Consider the following 18715-nt stretch of genomic DNA (forward strand, 5'->3'; position numbering starts at 1 on the left):
GACATTTAAAAAACAGCTGCTCTTAATATAATATTCCTATAGTTCTGTAACATATGTATCTAGCTCTGAAATTTATATTAACATCTTACAGCATAAACTCAAGGAACCCACCATAGGTTTTAGGGAAGATTTTGAAAATGATGCATCTATGTTCACGATATTTAAGAAATGCCATGTAGCACTAGTTTGGCTATTCCTTCTACACCATAAGTGGTCTGTGGAAGCAAGCATTATAATCCCAATTTATACATGAGACATCTGAGACCCAACGACATTAAATCTATCCCCATGCCTAATAATGTGGTAAATCCAGGTTCTAAAACCAGGTTCTTCTGACTCCTAGTCCACTGGCCTTTCTGCTTTATGAAGTTGTAGCCTGGAACAATCAATGGCCAAGGAAATCTAGACATCAAAAAAGATGGACAGGCACAGTAATTTTGAGGGTCTTCTCTTTCGCCAAGAATTAGTCGGTAGGTGGCTTCCTGTTGAACCTAAGCAATGACCCTAGGTGTTATAGGTATTTGGAGGTAACTGAATTAGTACCTCAGAGATCTTCAAAGCCCACCTTCAACATTCACTGTGATGTAGGAGCAGCTTGGATAAGTGTCTAGTTCCTGGTGGAGGATCAGGTGTCCAGGTCATGCTGAATGCAAGCAGCTCCAAAGGGGAACAGACTGCAGGAGGAAAGAACAGGTGAGCTGGTTTTCACTCTAGGAAACTTAGTGAATGTGGAACAGCTGGGGGACCATGAGAACTGTGACTGAGGAAAAACAAGGTCATGACCAGAATGCTGCAAGAATGAGGCAAACTCAGAATTTCTCAGGTAATGTAGACAACTGTGTTGTACCGATACGGGAAAACAGAGAAGACGTAGCTGGCTACCTATCTGGGACATACCCTTGAGGAAATTCAGGATCCATGCTGTTCTGTCATCCACAGGCAAAACGGAGACGAAGCTTTCCCAGGGCCCTAATTCTGATGCCTGTGATACTGACCCACTTCATGGGGCTCCTGCTTAAATCTTCTCCCTGGGAATCTTTTAGTTTCTGCCCTGGTTATGAACTGCTCATTTTTTGGTGTGGTTCTTATTCAAACTCCGTGAGAGTGGATGCCATTGATGCTTTGAGCAGCTGTCAGCATTACTGGACTATAGGCAGTTGGCTGTTCTAAGGATTGACCATTTCTGGGTCAGGTACCTTGCTTCTTCCCATGGCTGCAGCTCTGCTGGCAGCATCACATGATGGAGAGCACTGTGTGTCCGAAGCCCCTTTGAAGGGGGCTGTGCTCACGGTCGGTCTGGGGAGGTTTCCCAGAAGAATGTAACAAGAAAGTGCCTGCCTTACTTGGTCAGGCTCGTGCAATCAGCAAGGTGAGCTCAAAGGCAAGAAAATGAACACATGGCCATTTGCTGGGCAGGTTCAGATCAGAACAGACAGAAACTCAAGGGATGTGTCAGGAGGGTCATTCAGAGCTAAGTTGCATTACACTGTATAGGGTGGGGATTCACCATCTCAGGATGGCCCAAACATGAAACCACACTGGGCCCTGAACATCGAGGGTTTTTATCACTCAGTGCATCATAGATTATTGGATGAACAAAAGCCAGATATTAACCTGCCTTGGTTATTATTTATGAGAGAAATGAACTTGTGTTCTGGGGGTGCCCTTACCCTGCTGGCATCCTTGAGCTCTGCCAGCTGGCTTCACTATGGTGCCCAATCCAGGGTCTAGAATGATACAGTGATAGGTGTGGGAGGGAAGGGGGCTGCTACCAATATGTGTACACATGAAACTCGTTATCCTGGAGTAAGCTTTCACTGAGCTGGGTGCTCTGGAAACAATAATCTGCTAAAGGAAATGTCACAAAAATCCCTCTTGTGCTTCCCTTGCATTCTGAAACATTTCCAGACAGTGGGGTTGATGATCAAGGACCAGAGGAAGACCTGTTCACCACTTGAATCAAGTTTCTAATACTTTTGAAATGTGACCATTCAACCAAGTGAACTGAGTGCCATAGTCCTGCCAATAAACATGGATTAATGTCCCACCTGTGTTGGCAAGTGTAGGCTGTCATACTTACAAGGCGCTTTTGAATAGCTTTTGGTATTTGACCTGTAGGAATTTTTGAAATATCTACCCCTGGTCCTTCACACAAACAGTACCAACACAATTCCTATAAAATATATGCTACATTTTCCATATTTATTCAAATATAATGGAATATTATTCAGCCATGAAAAAGAAAGGAAATCCTGCCATTTGAGACAGCACAGATGAACCTGAAGGATATTGTACTAAGTGAAATAAAGACAAATACTCTATGGGTATCATGTATATGTGGAATTTTTTTAAAAAGTTGAGCTCATAGAAACAGACAGTAGACAGGTGGCTGCCAGGGGTTGGGGGGTGGGGGAGATGGGGAGAGGTTGGTCAAAGGAAACAAACTTTTTTATAAGATTGATAAGTTCTGAGTATCTGGTGTACAGCATGGTGACTACAGCTAACAACACTTTATTATATATTTGAAATTTGCTAAGAAAGTAAATCTTAAGAGTTCTCACCCTGCAAAGAAGGTAACTGTGTGAGGTGATGAGTGTGTTAATTAACTTGATTGTGGTAATCATTTCACAGTGTAGACAAATCTCAAAGCATCACATTGAATACTTTAAATATATGCAAAGCTATTTGTCAATTATACCTCAATAAAGCTGAGGGGGACAGAAAAGAGAATAACGTAAGAGTTAAATCCTATTTAGCTTGAATGCATTGAAAAATTCCTCCATATACTACCGTGAATTTTTAATTTTCTGTTTTACAATGAAGGAGAGGAGCTAATATTTTTGATCTATTGATGTCTTGCTGTGAATCTTGACCTTCACATAAGTCTTCTCTTTACTCCACTTAAGATCTATTTTACAGATGGGGACAGTGAGGGTGAGATCGCACAATTAGTGAACAGTGAAAAACAAAAAAAGACCTATTTTGCTTCAGAGCCTATAACTGTTCTACTCTAAAGCAACATGTCCTTTCAAAGAGGGTAGAGTGTTACTGAAGCAGCTATTTTGAAGGTGAAAATAGCATTTTGGTTTTTGTGTGACTGAAAAAAGCAAACTTATTTGATACATACCCTAAGAAATTCTGCAAAGTGAGAGGATTGATGGATTGATTCTTTTTTTTTTTTGGAGTTGGGGCTCAAAGCATGGTGTTTTTTGTTTTTTTCTTTTTTTTTGTCACACACACACACACACACACACACACTGTATTTTATTTTTACAAGAGATAAATAGACTGACACCAAGCATTGTAAATGGATGACCACAACAAAAGCAACAATGATTGCGATTACCAAACACAAAACACACTCACACTGTGTCATAATATTGACATTCAGTCCAGTGAGAGGATTGATTCTTCTTTGCGTATATATGTATGCAACCCCTGACATAGCCTGACTTATAGTCTAACTGTGGTGATGCAACTCATGTGACCCTTCATCCTCCAAATGCATGAAAATGGCCAACTCTGAGTGCTTTCCCTCTTCTCCACCCCCCATGCCTCTACCCAGTAACCCCCAGGATGAGGCCTACAGATGCTCTGATGCAGCAACTCAGATGCCCAGCCCTATGGAGCAGGACCAAAGGTGATTTTTTTTTTTAAAAGGCTAAAAACCCTTTAAGGGATTCTTCTGGCGTTTAAACAGTAGTTTATTCTGGCTTGCCATTTGTCAGCTGGTGCCAAACACGGTAAGAACTACCGATTAGCTGAAACAAAACAGATAATCATGACACACTGTGTGATGCTCTCTGAAATTTTGGAACAGACCGGTTTTCTGTTTTTTTGGGGGGAAAATATTAACGATCATAGAAGCAATTATATTTAAGAAAATTAATTTAAAAATCTGTGCTTATACAATCCCCTTATAACCAGAGTCCTTGACTCAGGAATCATTTTGGGGCCCAATTCCTATTAGATCACTTAGGACAGAGTTGAACAGCTAGTCACAAAAGTAACAAACTAGGGAAATTTACTATTGTAATAATAAAAAATTGTCAGGAAAAAGATCCAGTTTCTCTTTAACTCTTCTCCTCTGATGTTCAGGACAGGAGAGCAGTAAACTTGCTCAGGAAGGAGCAGCAACAGACCTGATCCTTAATGGCCTGATTGGTGATGCCTCCTCTCTTGATATTTGCAACCCTGTTATGCAGGGGTTACCCAGGCAACCCTCTCTAAATGGATGGGAAGGGGAAGCCTGACACCCTCCCTGGGAGAATTTTCTGCTAGAAAATTTGAAAGTTCCCTCCTTCAGCTCTAAAGGGGGAAATAAACACCTGACACTTTCAGCCACAATCTAGTCAGGAAAATGGAAATGAAGCCAGTTATTTTAGCAGAGAGAATTTTAATATAAGGAATTGGTCATACAGGTCTTGGAAGACTAAAAGGCAAAGGGGAAGAGTGAGGTCTCACAGAGATATTGAGGGAGAATTCCAGAAGCCCCTCGGAGGAAGCTTGGATAGAAGAAGGGTGTCTGGGACCCGGGCCTTCTCGGGGGCAACTGGATGGTGTTGGGAAAAGTGAAAGGTGAAACCAACCATCGCTGCCCAGATGAAGAACCCTTGTCCACTGTCGGGTGACGCGGACATAAAAGGAAGCAGAGTAGGGTGGGTGAGTCCCTCCTCTTCTTCCTGCCTTCCTCTTGTACCCCCCATGGCCAAACCTCCGGGGAGCAGCTGGCAAAGGGACAGTGACCTTTCATAGGCCAGACCCAGCATCAAGGTGTGGGCTGGGTTTGGACTGCAGAGACAATAGCTCGATAAACAACATGGGCTCTTTTGAGGTTCCGTGGCACTTTCTAGGCAGTTGTCAGTATTTGACTGTGTTCTATGTCATATGAATTATGAATGAATAAGGAATTTAAGGGAAAGCTACCAATAAGTAATAACATTGTGGTTTATGGCAGTGGTGCCACCAGCTCTGTATCCCAGGTTTAATCATGTCCCAAAGCATAAACTTATTTTGTACCTACTGTGCAGTAGTCATTTACTAGATATTAGAAAGATGCACACCATATGGGATACGATCTTTTCCTTAAGAAGTTTTTATTCCAGTGAAGAGAGAGATAGAAGGGAAGAATGATAAGTCCAGTATTAGCCGTTATGATTTCATGTAACTACAGAACAAAGGCAGGCATCTTTTTGCTCTTTCTGCCATTTAACAGTTGTATGATCAGTAAACGTTGCTTAACTTTTCTAACTTGGTTTTTCCTGTGTCAAATGCGAATGTTAATATTGCCTCCTTCCATGGGTTATCATTTGGACGAAATAAGATAATCCATGGAAAGGAGTTGGTATAACGTCTGATCCCAGCGAGCAATCAATAAATGTAAATTGTTTTCATTACCTTCATTCTCCTCTGTTCTTACGTCAGCTAATGCTGTTACTTACACCGAAGCCTATCAGACTTCCTAGATGGCCCTCTCTCCATTTCCCCACAAGTCCAATTAGTCATCAAGTATGGTACTTTTCAGAAATCTCCGACTCCTTCATTCCATTAGCACGTTGCCGTCACATCCTACCGTCTGTGTGGTTAAGGACTGCTCACCTCTGAACACTGCTCTTCCCCAATCCATGCTTTTCTCTGCTGCCAGCCTGATCTTTACAACTGGATCTTTACAACTGGATCATTTCCTTCTTGTGCTTTGAAAAATTACACAGCTCTCCATCTTGATAGATTAATTTCCACACTTTATCATTTGGTAAACGTGTACTCAATCCGGCTGCTGCCTACTTTTCTGGCTAGAGACCCTGTCACTTTTGTCCACACATCCAAGGAGTACATGGCATCCCTTGAACTTGATGCACACCAGGTCTTACTTGACAACTCAGCATGCAAAGCCTTCTCTGGACTCTCACAAAGCAGTTAGTGACTTCTTTTTCTATGATTTCATAACTCTTGTATCTTTTCCTGCCTGGGTACAATGTAGAAAAAATATTCTTTGTATCTTTCACCATTCAGATTGTGAATATTTTGAGAGTGGGGAAAATATTTATTTGTCTGTGATTCTTCAGTGTCTAACTCATGCTTGGCACCCATTAGATGCTCAACGCGTGCTGAATTGAATGGAAAATGAGTAAATGAATTCTACATCAAATGTCATAATTAAAACCCTAGATCATCAGCACTTCAACACACTTAGCTAAATAGTCCAATTTCACACAGAGACACACATTGACCACTGTTCCTGATTCATGATTTTCTTGGTGATAAAACCATCTTCAAGTTGTCTTCCCTTTCATAAGGTATCATAAATATGTAAGCTCTTCAACCTGATACTGAATTTGTTTTCTCTGAAATCTTGACCATTGGCAGTATTTACACATGTGCTTGATAACACAGCTTCTAGGATTTCCAGCCCCCATAGTATGATGCCCCCTGTTTTAGGCATCATACTATAAAGCATACATGCTTTTTGACGCACCCTTTTTAAGAACTTCCCTGCCTGAATCAAAATCACTAATTCAGAATCTATTCTATCTTTGACCTCTTTTAAGATTCTGGTCTAACGTCTTTGAAGAGCTGAAGAGAAAAATGGGCAGAGTATTCTAGGAGATGACAAATAGCCTTAAAATGTCATTACCAGAAAAAAAATGTCCAAACTGTTACCCACTCCTTCTGGAGGACAGGGAGGTGGCCAGGCAGTGTGGGAAAGGTATAATTTTGAGAGCCAACAACAAGAACAGCAAAAATTATCAGGTTTTCTAACAATCATTTCACAAATTATCACCTCCTCTCTAAAAATGTTAAAAAGACAAATATTTCTCGGTTAAGCCTCGACAGCCTAAAGTTCATTTTCAACGACTTGGCAGGGAAAATGCAGCCTAATTTCAAGAACGTCCCAGGGATTCGTGCCTACAGAGCAACGTGTCTCTGTTCCCACAGCACCTTCCTGCAGGGACCAGGCCTGGGCTGTTCCATTCCTGTGATTGATGTGTCTAGCATGCTTTCCGGAACTCACTGGGTCCTCTGTAATACTTTTAATTTGATAAGATGTTTTTAATCGAATCCCTTACTAACGTGGCAACAAGCTCCTCAGTTCAATATTTGTCTTCTTGTCATCTTAGTTATGTCCACAGATGCCCAGACTCTGGTGACTTTTCATTATAACTCACAAAAATCACCTGTTACAGCCCAGCCATTTTTAGCATGGATCCAACACTGAGTCAATTCTCCTTCTGAGCAAAGAGCTTCCTATTTTAGTTAAAGTGTCAGGACCACTGAAAGCTCAGGGGTCTTTTTGGAGTCCACTGTTTGTATCATCCATCATTCTCAGAAAGATGATTGTCACTGACAGATGCATCAGAGGAATGAGCATTGTACCCCTTCAGTGTCGCTTGTGTAGGCCACTCATCAGATGTAGGTACTTGTTTTGAAGGATAATTATGATAGAGCATTTAGCTTGTATAGACAAGTAAATGGAGCTGCTGCACAACGATTATCCACTTTGGGGTACATTAATAGTAAAAGACAAATACAGCAAATCCTCTTTTATCTGGGGGTCACTCACCTGGCCGTCTTAACTGTCTAGAACACTGGGAAGATCCGTGAAACAAGGCAAATTACCTGGTGAGTATATAAGCTACCTGAATCCATGCACTAAATGCTTATGAAACTTACCTATAAAAGGACCCATCAGGCTGATACTCTTTACCTATTTGCTCTTACATTAACACCAGATGCTGACTAAGTTGTTCGTTAGCTTTCTCAGTTTAGCCATCATAAGAAGACACGGATGCAGGTAGGAATTTTGTAGAAGCAAATGCACTAAGGAAATGAGAATAGATATCCTATAAGGTGATGTTAACAGAGAAGATACAAACTCTCCAAAACAAATGACAAAAGGATACAAAGATGCATCTCCATTTAAGGGGAAACTAGTTGTACACATCTTAGCTGGCTTTGGAGCAATACTGTATTTTGTATAGTTCAATGTACATATGTACCTTCATTAATCAAGAAATTAAAATATTAACCATGAGATTCTAACTTACAGAAGGAACATATATAATACATGTTACAAATATTTCTGCAGAAAATGTTTTAATTTAAAAAATAAGTTTGGGCAGGGCTTCCCTGGTGGCACAGTGGTTGAGAGTCCGCCTGCCGATGCAGGGGACACGGGTTCGGGCCCCTGTCTGGGAAGATCCCATGTGGCGCGGAGCGGCTGGGCCCGTGGGCCATGGCTGCTGAGTCTGCGCGTCCGGAGCCTGTGCTCCACAACGGGAGAGGCCACAGGGTGAGAGGCCCGCGTACCGCAAAAAAAAAAAAAAAAAAAAAAAAAAAAAATGTTTGGGCATATAAGAATACATTTTCTGTTATTTATAAAATTATATTATGAGAGTATTTCTGTATTTGACTGAATAAATGAGGCAGTCTACTGGAAAAGTAAATAAATTGTCTGGACCTATGCAGCTGAAACATCAATTCTGCTCCATTGGTGATATAACTAATGCAATTCTGATTTTTTGATCAGAACAGGAATACAGGAACAGAGGTAACTGGATCTGGGTCCAACATTTGAAATACTATTAAGAATTGATACTGCAATATATTTAGAAGTCTTGCACTTATGGAAAAATCACATAGGACATTTTCACATTGTTCTAGAGTTGCAGCATCTCCCATATAACTTCTGATGAAATAGAAGACGAAGATGTCAAGAAGAGGTCCAAGAGGAGACAGCACAACCACAGTTGAGCACTTCATAGTTTCAAGGAACTGGGGCCGGGGATCAAGAGTGTGGGTCTCAGGCTCAGGCTGTCTCTCTTTGAGCCCGGCTCTCTCACTCACGAGGTATAACCTGGGCAACTTCCTATGTTCCCTACACCTGAGCTTCCACATCTATAAACTGGGGTGGTAATAACAGTCTCTAATCCCTTGGGTTAGTGTGAGGTTAAATGAGTTAGTGCATGTATAACGCATAGTATGGGGCCTGAAACATAGTAAGCACTCGATAAGCATTAGTTCTTGAGTTCTTAAAATAACCCTGTCTGGTGGGCATTATTTCTCTACTTGATGAATGAAGAAACTGAGACTCAAAGAAATTCAAGAACTTTCCTGGGGTCATGATATAAGTAGATGGTCTGATAGAGTATCTGTATTATGCACATCTGAAGAAAAGCTACCCAGTCTCTGCCAACATTTATTTTAAAGATTTGTCTTACTCCAAGAGAAGAAGGAGGCCTAAAATCAAAGAACACGTTTGGAAAAACCAATGGTGTGTTTTCACAAATGTTCTTCAGAAGTCCACTTCTTATACTCTGTCTGATAACCAAACTTCATATCTTGGCCATTATATGTTGAGAGACTCAGAGAAACTACCTGATACTTGTTTTGTAGAACTACATTATATTTGCTTAAATGTTTTAAAAGCTCCACAATAATGAAATCTTTTTCCAATCTAAGCTGTTAGCAGACAGATGTTATGTCAAATCTTTTCTTGGCTCTGATTGTTTTCTGAATCTGGAGTTACAAACTCAAATGACTTCCGGGTCAGAGCCAGCAACCTAAAGGGGTGTGGTAGCAAGGCATAATAGAGGCGGGTGGGGCTTGTGACTTACTTCATAATCTGCTGTGTATGATCACACTGTACTCCTCCAGGCAGACTCACCTTCACATGGTCAGACTGCAGCCACTGGTCTAAAGGAATGGCCCACAACTCTCCTTTTCTGGCTATTATCGAGCTCCTCACCTGCTCCCAGTCCTGAGAATGAGAAAAGAAAAGTGAACTTTGCTTCTCCCTTATTCTGTTCAGCAAGAGAGTCAGATTCAGCAAGCATTTATTTAGCACTTGTGAGGCGCAAGGCCCTGGATTTGGTCTAAAGAGGATCGCAAAGATGAATCCGACAACACTGACAGAAAAATACAAACAGTTCTTCACTCATACAGTTTATTTCTGCATTCAGGTATGCTCACAGAAAACTGGATATGGTGCAGTAAGTACTGTCATACCAGTAAATGGTGGTGAGGGAATTTATGCCAAATATAAGTGTACTCTGAACCAAGAGCCCTCAGAATTAATATCTGCACTTAGCTGACTTCAGGCTACGTTAGCTGGAGAGGCTCTTAGAGCTCAGAGAAGAATTACATCGTGGGAGTTGAAACTTCTGTTGCATGACAAATCGCAGCAGGCTTCCCAATCCTCCTCTTCTCCTGGTCACCTGGGTATTATCAGCTCCTTTTCATCCACAGTGGCCAGCTCAGTCCTCACTCTTAACTTAAACTCCGCTTAACCCAGACAGTAGCTTTTCCAGTTGGAGAGGAAACTGATGTTTTAAGCAAATCCTTCCTGTTCCTGGGGAGTGTGGCGAGGCCAGGGAGAGACTGTGACCTCTCAGGACTCATCCAGGTGGAAGTTGGAACTTCCTCTCCTAGCTCAAAGTTCTTTTTCCGTTATTCCAACATTTCACATTCTAAACATTTCATTATCTGTATTACTCACTGTGTCACTATACATGTTGCTTTTTGCTATTTCAAATGTTTAATTGAAAAATGCTTTTTTCCTCATCAAGTAAACTATAAGCCCCTTGAGTACTGAAGCCATATTATACTTCAGGTGTGCTTCTTTGTTTCACCACCTGGCCTCACCACCCTCTTACTAGGTGCTCCTAAGTCAGTTTGGAACTTGAGGGTAACTTTGAATCTTCAATGATGTGAAGCAGTAATTCAAAGAAATGTAACCTCCAAGTCAATATGTGCATATGAAATATTAAAATTATTTGTGTCATTATCTGTAAATCAAAGTGAAATAATGACCCAGAGGATAGTAAAAGCATTAAATATGGTGATATATGTAAATGTACTTTATAAATTCTAGCTCAATGGATGATTATAAGTAGGTATGATGAGATTAAGATATTTTAAAATGAATGGCCATTTTGATTATCTCTTGGGTTCTTGGTTATCTAATGTGAGGAGGGGAAGGATAAGACCAGCAGGTAATACTATGAAAGATCTTTAAAAACAAAAGGAGGGCCTCTTCTCTGAATTAGTAAATTTTAGTAAGAGAAAACTACAAAGATCAACATCTTACAGTGATTCTGTGATGTCCACTGATCCATGCCACTTAAACTGTACACTCTTAACCTCACCGGCATTTGTGAAATTTGAGTTGATTCATTGAACATTTTGCTTTATAGGGCTGATCACATCATCTAACCTTGAATTCAATAAGACTCAAGGCAATTAAATTCTATTGCAGTTAATTTTTATTTTTAAATCATACTCATAATGCTAGGAAAAATTTAGTCGTAAATGGAATATTTACTTCTTTCTTTCTTGTCCCTTCAAATTAAAAAAAAAAAACTCATTATTGGCCTAAGATTAGAGACCTGATGATATGTGTTACCTTAATTCTTCAATCTGTAAAAGAAATTGTGAAAACAGTTTTCATCACTTGATGAAATGAAAGAGACTCTGAATTAGTTGATACAGTGAAAGGCACTGACCACAGAATGAGTGCTTGGGCTCTTCAGAGGTAATTTGTCATACTTTCATCATTAGCAAAGCTTCAGTCTGATCTCATGGGTACCAGAGGAAATGAAGGAGCTGGATTGTGTACACACAGGGTGTCAGAGCCCTAAGGCTGTCCCCAGCCAGTGAATGGGGCTAATGTGATGCTGGTCTCCAAGTGTGGGTACTGTAACAGGGCGGCACTCCTAGCGCCATTGTTACCTTCATGGAAGGAGGTACTCGTAGGCTTGCCAATACTGAGTGGGAGAAAAGCCTTGTCTCTTTCATATAAATAGTATTGTGACAAGGCAGAATTGGGCATTGGTTTCAAAACACCAATGCTCAGTTCACTGCAGCACTATTTACAATAGCCAGAACATGGAAGCAACCTAAATGTCCATCAACAGAGGAATGGATAAAGATGTGGTACATATATACAATGGAATATTACTCAGCCTTAAAAAAGAATGAAATAACACCATTTGCAGCAACATGGATGGACCTAGAGATTGTCATACTGAGTGAACTAAGTCAGAAAGGTAAAGACAAATATCATAGGATATCACTTATATGTGGAATCTTTAAAAAAAGGGTACAAATGAACTTACTTACAAAACAGAAATAGACTCACAGATGTAGAAAAGAAACTTATAGTTACCAGGGGGTAAGGGGGGGGAGGGATAAATTGGGAGATTAGGATTGACATATACACACTACTCTATATAAAATAGATAACTAATAAGGACCTACTGTATAGCACAGGGAACTCTACTCAATACTCTGTAATGACCTATATGGGAAAGGAATCTAAAAAAGAGTGGACATATGTATATGTATAACTGATTCATTTTGCTGTACAGCAGAAACTGCCACAGCATTGTAAGTCAGCTATAATCCAATAAAAATTAAACAAACAAAACAAAACAAAACAGAACAACAACAACAAAAAAACCCCAAAATGCCCAGGCTCCACCCCTAGAACCTGGTATCATTTCTCTGGGGTAGGAACCTGGAATTGTCATGTTAAAGATTGTCTCAGTTGCTTCTAACAGGCAGTCAATGTGAAGAACCTAAGACTTCTTAAAATTTCCTGGTGGGAATAACCTGGTAATTTGTTACTATACAGATTCTTATTTGTCTCACTAGATACATCTGCACTTTAACAAGCTCCCAGCAGATGCCAGAGCTGCTGGTCTGAGGTCCACTCTGGGAGAAGCAAGGATCTATGCTATGCTCTCCAGGATCTGGACTTCTGCTGCTCAGGTTTACCTAGGGTGGTTCATGCCTCACACACCCCATTTTGCCTTAGCACATATACACTTCAGAGTAACATATAACCAGTTTCATCCTTTATTTATTGATTATGAAAGCATTAATTATCCTTAAAGTAATTATTGTGAACACACTTAAATATGTGTGCTTCCATGGTTAGGGTACTCTAATTCGGTATTTCCAATGTTTCACTGATCATCAAAGTCATCTGGGAGCCTTAAAAATCTAATGGGAATCCTCCCCAACAGTGGAGGGTGGCAGGAGGGAAAGAGAAAATTTTTAACGAAACCCTGCAGGTGATGGTGATTCAGACATCTTCACTCTGGAAGTTTATAAGCATTTACAAAAGGTAATGAATGAAAGAAAATCATCATCTCTTTCACTTTCAGTATATGTTAAAATAATACAACTTGCAACTCACCTGCTACAACCTGTGGGTATGCTATTTTGTCATACATTATAAAGGAAATACAATTAAAATACACAAACTACGAATATATCTGTGGCAGTGTCAAAATCCCAGAGTTAAAAAGATGCCAAAACCCTCTTGATGTATAGCCTGAAAAGGGGAAGTGAGAGTTGGGTGCAGGAAAATCATCCCACCCAATACTCCTCTCTCTGTGGGTGTCCAAATATCTCTGCCCCAGTGAAGGGACCATTCTGGCTTCCAGAGGGCAGATCAATCTTGCCGCCATCTTGCTGAGGGAGGAGCTAATCTCCTCAGCAAATTAATCAATCAACCAATCCACTAAATGGGCATAGTTTGCAAAGAACCTCATGTAATTCTCAATTAGGAGAACATTCAGAACAATGAAAGCACATGGCATTAGTTATTTGTTATCTGGAAAGCCTCCTACTTTAATTCTCCCTCCTCTCTCTCTTTCTCTCTCTCTCCCTGCAGCACAGAATAAGGAGAAGACACGGCTTTAAGTTCCAGCCTATTACCTATGAAACATGGGCACTAGTCCAGTGAGATGTTTCGTTCCTTTATAGTCTCAGCGTCTTCGTAGTTGGTTCTGTTGTGAGAATCAAATGAGTTGCTGGGATTTGAAAGCTGAGAATCCAGAGGTTATCATTTCTTCCTGCCTGGGTCTCCTTGCACCTGGCTCTTCCCTCCATGCTTCAATTTCCACACACAGGCCAGTGGCTTCCCCCTTTATACACTGCTCACCACCTTCCATCTGCACGCACAGGAGAATTAAAACTGATTTTTGAGGATAGTTTCCGAAGGCTGACTCTGGCTATTTTCAGTTATTCCCTGATCATACCACCCCCATCCCTCCCAGTCCTGCCCCAATGAATTTCTCTCTGCTCCTTTTTCCAGCAAACACTGCCTATATTTTGTCTATTTCATCATGTCTTATTTTTATGTATATTATACCTCATCCACAAATTTATGAGCAACTTGATTTTGGGAATGAAGTTTTCATTACCTTTCTACTCTCACACTCCCTGGTACAAGGTAGATGCTCTATGCAGGCACATCTATTTGAATTAAGCTTCAAACTCTGTCAAAAGAGCCTGTGAATTTAGGGTGTGGAGAAGCAGAAAGAGGGCTGCTTTATATTAGAGCATGAGTGTTTTAGTCAAATGGTGCAAATCATCCTAAACTCATTTGTAGGAAGATGTGTAAAATTCAAAGTGACAAAAAATAAAAATAAATTAAACTTATAATGCTACTTTTCAAACCTCAAACCTTATTTAGTTTAGAATCGTTATTCTCCATTTTAAATTGATCTCGAGTATGAATGTAAACTCTTTAAGAAAACTAATAACTGAATTCAACATTGTTTTGGGGGCGCTTACTGCCATCTTACCTTCACTATCTTTTACTTCAGTCTCTTAAGAATAAAATTTCACGCCCAGGGAGAGATCATCTTAAAGTATTCTTTTGAAGCACAATGCACTATTCTTTGGGCTAATTTTTCAAAGAGTAAACTTTAAGCTTTGAGAATGTGTTAATACAGTGAAAGGATCTCAGAGGGGAATTTTGCAGATCTGTTTATGTTTAAAATGCAGACTTCAGAAAAACACTTTCATTTAGTCCTCTATTTAGCAAGCAGGATTTTCACAGCATTCTTTTTTTGTGTGTGTCTCTCTTTATTTTTGTTCTGTTAGCATTCCCTTGAAGCCTTGGTACTGTTTTTGTGGAGTGTTTCTAATGTGAGTATAGTATGAAGTATGCTAAGGAAGGAAGAAGTCTGTGAATTCACATCCTGTAAGGGAGGCAGCTCAGATGGATAAAACTATTTAATTCAGAATCTCAATTAAGGTAGTAACACAGGAGCCATACAATCCAGGCGTATGCCTCAAATTGTGGGAATAGTGGAATCTCTAAATCGGACATTTAGGAACACAAACAAAAAATTAGCTAAGAAAGGCTAAACTCACCTTCCAGAATGGTAAGCTTCATGTAGCTGCCATATAATCCAGTTCATTGGTTTGGTGTATAAACTCAGGGAACTCTCTTAACCTCCAGATTATGACCAGTCTGCCATCTGCAAATGGAGAGACTATTGTTTTTCTTTTTTCCAGAGTTCTCTTCTTACTGTGAAAAGGACAAGTTCTGACTCAATCCAGCAATTCAGGGGTAGGTACCAACAGCTCAAAGAGAAAAATATAAACCCAAAGGACTGCTGAGGATTCTGAAATCCGATCATCCTGCAGGAGGGTCCAGGCTGTTCTCTAGGATGTGGCTGCTACACTCAGTTGAGCTGAGCACTTGGGTGGTCCTTGCGGAAGGACTGCAGAAGCTCAGGCAGACACCACCTTGAATCAGGTGAGCAGGAAGCCTCAAGGTTCTGTGCCCGCGGCAGGATGGGTTACGGTGTCTGATGTGCATCACTCTTGTGGTATTTCCTTGGGGGAGGAGAATGTTCCTTTTACCAAAGTCAGTCTGAGCCACTGTTAGGCTGCTCTTTGAACATACCTGAGATATCCATGCTCCCCAAGCCACGTGTCCTCAGCTTCAGGACCCTGGGTAGTGGTGGGAGGAGGGCTGCATGTGGTTCTGCCATCGTTCCTGTGCTGCGTCCGCAATGGGCTGCCCCACCCTTGGTGGTGACTCTAGGAAGCCTGCAGAGACTCACCAGTGGCTTATCCCCTGGTGTCCCTCATGGACTGCTCAATTTATTTGAAGCTACTTCAGTCCATCAGAAATATTCTAACAATCTCTAACCTTACAGAAAAGGGTTAGGATCTCAAGCCTCTTTGTTTTAGAAAGTTCTTTGCCTCCTGTGCAATTTTTAAACTCCATCTCCAGAAACTCTCTAGCATTTTATAACAAGAGAGTATTGGTAGATCTGTTGGACTACTGTACTTTCCTGTGGAGTCAGAATGCTAGAATTTAGAGGAAGAGGGAATCGGTCTACTTGCCTTAAGGTTGAGGGAGGGCACACATGGTTGTCCCACTTCAAAAAAGTTCTGCTTCATGATGGATGTCTTTTGTTTCTGCTGGTATAAGGGAAAACCAAAACAAAACAGCAAAATGGTGGGAAGCAATTACCTGAAAGTTTATTTTATCTTAAAATTAAAAAAAAGAGACAACACAAAAAACTGCCTCAAGTTTGCCCTTACCAGGTGCCTTTAGTTAAAATAATTACGTAGGAATGTGTTTCAACATAACATTGATATCCAACAACCTCCACATTTTATATAAGTGACATTTCTTACAAAATGCCAGCCTGTAGGTATTTATTATCCTAAGATAAGCTTCTTTATCTTCCTGCAGCTTCATAACTGCTAAGTCTACTTCCACAAGAATTCTTGTTCCTCATCTGTGATTTGGGTCTCTTCTCACCTTTAGGAAGGTTAAATTTCATGCTTTCAGGTTGGGCTTTGAAACGTTGCCTCCTGATTGAGGAATGAACTAAAAATTACATTTCTAGGTTAGCAGGAAAGCTGGTACTTTCTTCTTAACGCAGCTAAAGGGTCTCCTTGAATATGCATTCATGGCATTTCTGTTAACCACTTGATACCCAATAAATTGGGGTACATGTTATGCTAAATTGAAGCTGAAGCCACATTTAAATGTGAATGCATAGTGGCCTTTAGCAGAAAATAGGGCAAAATACAGAAAAATAAGAAATACTATGGTTTTAAAATAAACTACATATACGTACATATATGTATAGCTGCGTGTGTGTGTGTTTATTTAAAAGTACTTGTGAGAAAGTGACCTCATCTCCCAAGAAAAGCTTGGATACAAATGTCTCTCAAATTCCTCACACCATGACAATTCTATGAAAAGAAAATCCCCAAATCTTGCTTTAGTGTCTCAGTAGGATTTTTTTTTTTTAATTGACCATAAGAGTGCCTCTTTTGATGATCATTCGTTTTCATTTTTCTTGTCTAAATTTAAGCCTTTATTGTTTCCAGGTTCTCCTGGGTATAAACTGACATGACTTTCATTTCACCTCCCGAGATCACTTGGTGAGGAGGGAGAGAGAGCTGCTGACAGAAACGAAGACGGCTTTGAACTTTTCCTCCATCTCCAGGTCAGGCTCCCCTCTCCAACCCACTGCACACAACCTCCAGACTTAAAAGCCAATAGCTTAAAATAACTGGCCAGCTGGACAAACTTCACATCCTATAGAAGCAAACAAACCTGCACCAGGAGTTCTGGTTCTAACATATTCTGCTGCCAGTCAATGTGCAGACTGGGTCTTGCCCTGTGTCTCATTTGACTTCTTTCAACATTGGTTTTCTTACCTTCATGTGAGGTAGTAGGATTTTTCCACTTCTAAAACACTGCAATATTTAACCATCTGAACAATCTGCCCATGTGCCAATAGCTGAGAAATCCTTTCTTTATGCCATACAGATTAAGTCATATTCAGTCAAAAATCCAGTAATTTTGCTTGGATAAGTGGTCTCCCTGGCCAAGGGTAGGGCTGTTACCTGAGGGACCAATGTGTGTAACTTTCCTAGGCACTCGCCCTGCTTTTGCTAAATGTAGAGAAAACTCTCCTTAGCGGAGTAACTCCCAGGCACGAAGGTGTGCAAGACAAGGAACCCCGAGCAGGGCCACCACTTTCCCAGTCCTGTGCATGGAGGCCCTGCCTCCTGCCCTTCTGCTCGGGAAGCAGCTGAAAACACCAGGCTGTGCTCATATGTCTCAGCCCAACCGACCCGGGTGATGGGCAGATTGTGGTCTGTACCCCAGGAGGACTGTGCTTGCTGGTGGGCTGGTCCAAGGCTCTCTCTTGGCCGATAGAAACATGAGACAGAGTTGGGGTTTGGAAGCAGGAAAAAAAGCAAGGGGAAATGCACAGAGGAGGATTAAATAGTCATAATCCTGCAGCTCCCAGTTAGGGGTCCACGTGGCTTGGCGATAGGGTGGAATTAAAGCATGGACTTCATTCTGAGCAGCCTTCCCAGGGCAGGCTTGGATTCCTGTAAACATAGGAGACTATATTCAGTATTGTATAATAACTTATAATGGAAAATAATCGGAAAATGTGTGTGTGTGTGTGTGTGTGTGTGTGTGTGTATATATATATATATATATGAATAAATCTCTTTGCTGTACACCAGAAACTAACACTAACTGTAAATCAACTATACTTCATTAGAAAAAATAACCAGATGATGCCCAAGGTCCTTTCCATTAAAAAAAATATTCCGTAGTAATTCTACTACGGAATTACTAGTTTTTTGTTTTTGGTCTCTCAGTCTCTCACTGATGTGACGTAATCACCCTTTCACTGTAATACTGATGTTAAACATATTCATCCCAGCTGTTAGATTTTTAAAATACTGTGTTCAGTGATATAGCCAAACACATTTTCTTATGTCTAAGAGGTATTTGTTATACTCAGGATGTTGGCATTATATGGTAAATATTTAAACGTAGTCCTTTTTTTAAGTTGTTCTGTCATATGTTAGCCATTATCATAATTCATTGAGCTCCATGGAGGGGCTAGATGTGCCAGTAGCA

General features: G+C 40.6%; 1 protein-coding gene and 1 long non-coding RNA gene across 2 annotated transcripts in view; one reads left to right on the top strand and one right to left on the bottom strand.

Annotated features, from left to right (window-relative positions):
- Positions 1-5079: 5079 nt before the first annotated feature.
- The window catches only part of LOC117199201 (lysine-specific demethylase 4D-like), a 71559-nt gene continuing 57923 nt past the window's right edge, over positions 5080-18715 (bottom strand). Inside the window, exons 4-7 of the mRNA XM_049714119.1 lie at positions 15169-18171; positions 13723-13958; positions 9665-9757; positions 5080-8261 (exon numbers count right to left, since the gene is read on the bottom strand). The gene's annotated coding sequence lies outside the window, so the exon portion shown is untranslated. The remainder of the gene's footprint in view (positions 8262-9664; positions 9758-13722; positions 13959-15168; positions 18172-18715) is intronic.
- On the top strand, positions 9773-13778 carry LOC125965271 (uncharacterized). The gene is made up of 3 exons (XR_007478968.1): positions 9773-9959; positions 13074-13126; positions 13679-13778. It is a non-coding gene; the product is annotated as an uncharacterized LOC125965271 (long non-coding RNA).

Source organism: Orcinus orca, chromosome 8 (genome assembly GCF_937001465.1).
Source record: "Orcinus orca chromosome 8, mOrcOrc1.1, whole genome shotgun sequence".
In the NCBI taxonomy this organism is placed as follows: Eukaryota; Metazoa; Chordata; class Mammalia; order Artiodactyla; family Delphinidae; genus Orcinus; species Orcinus orca.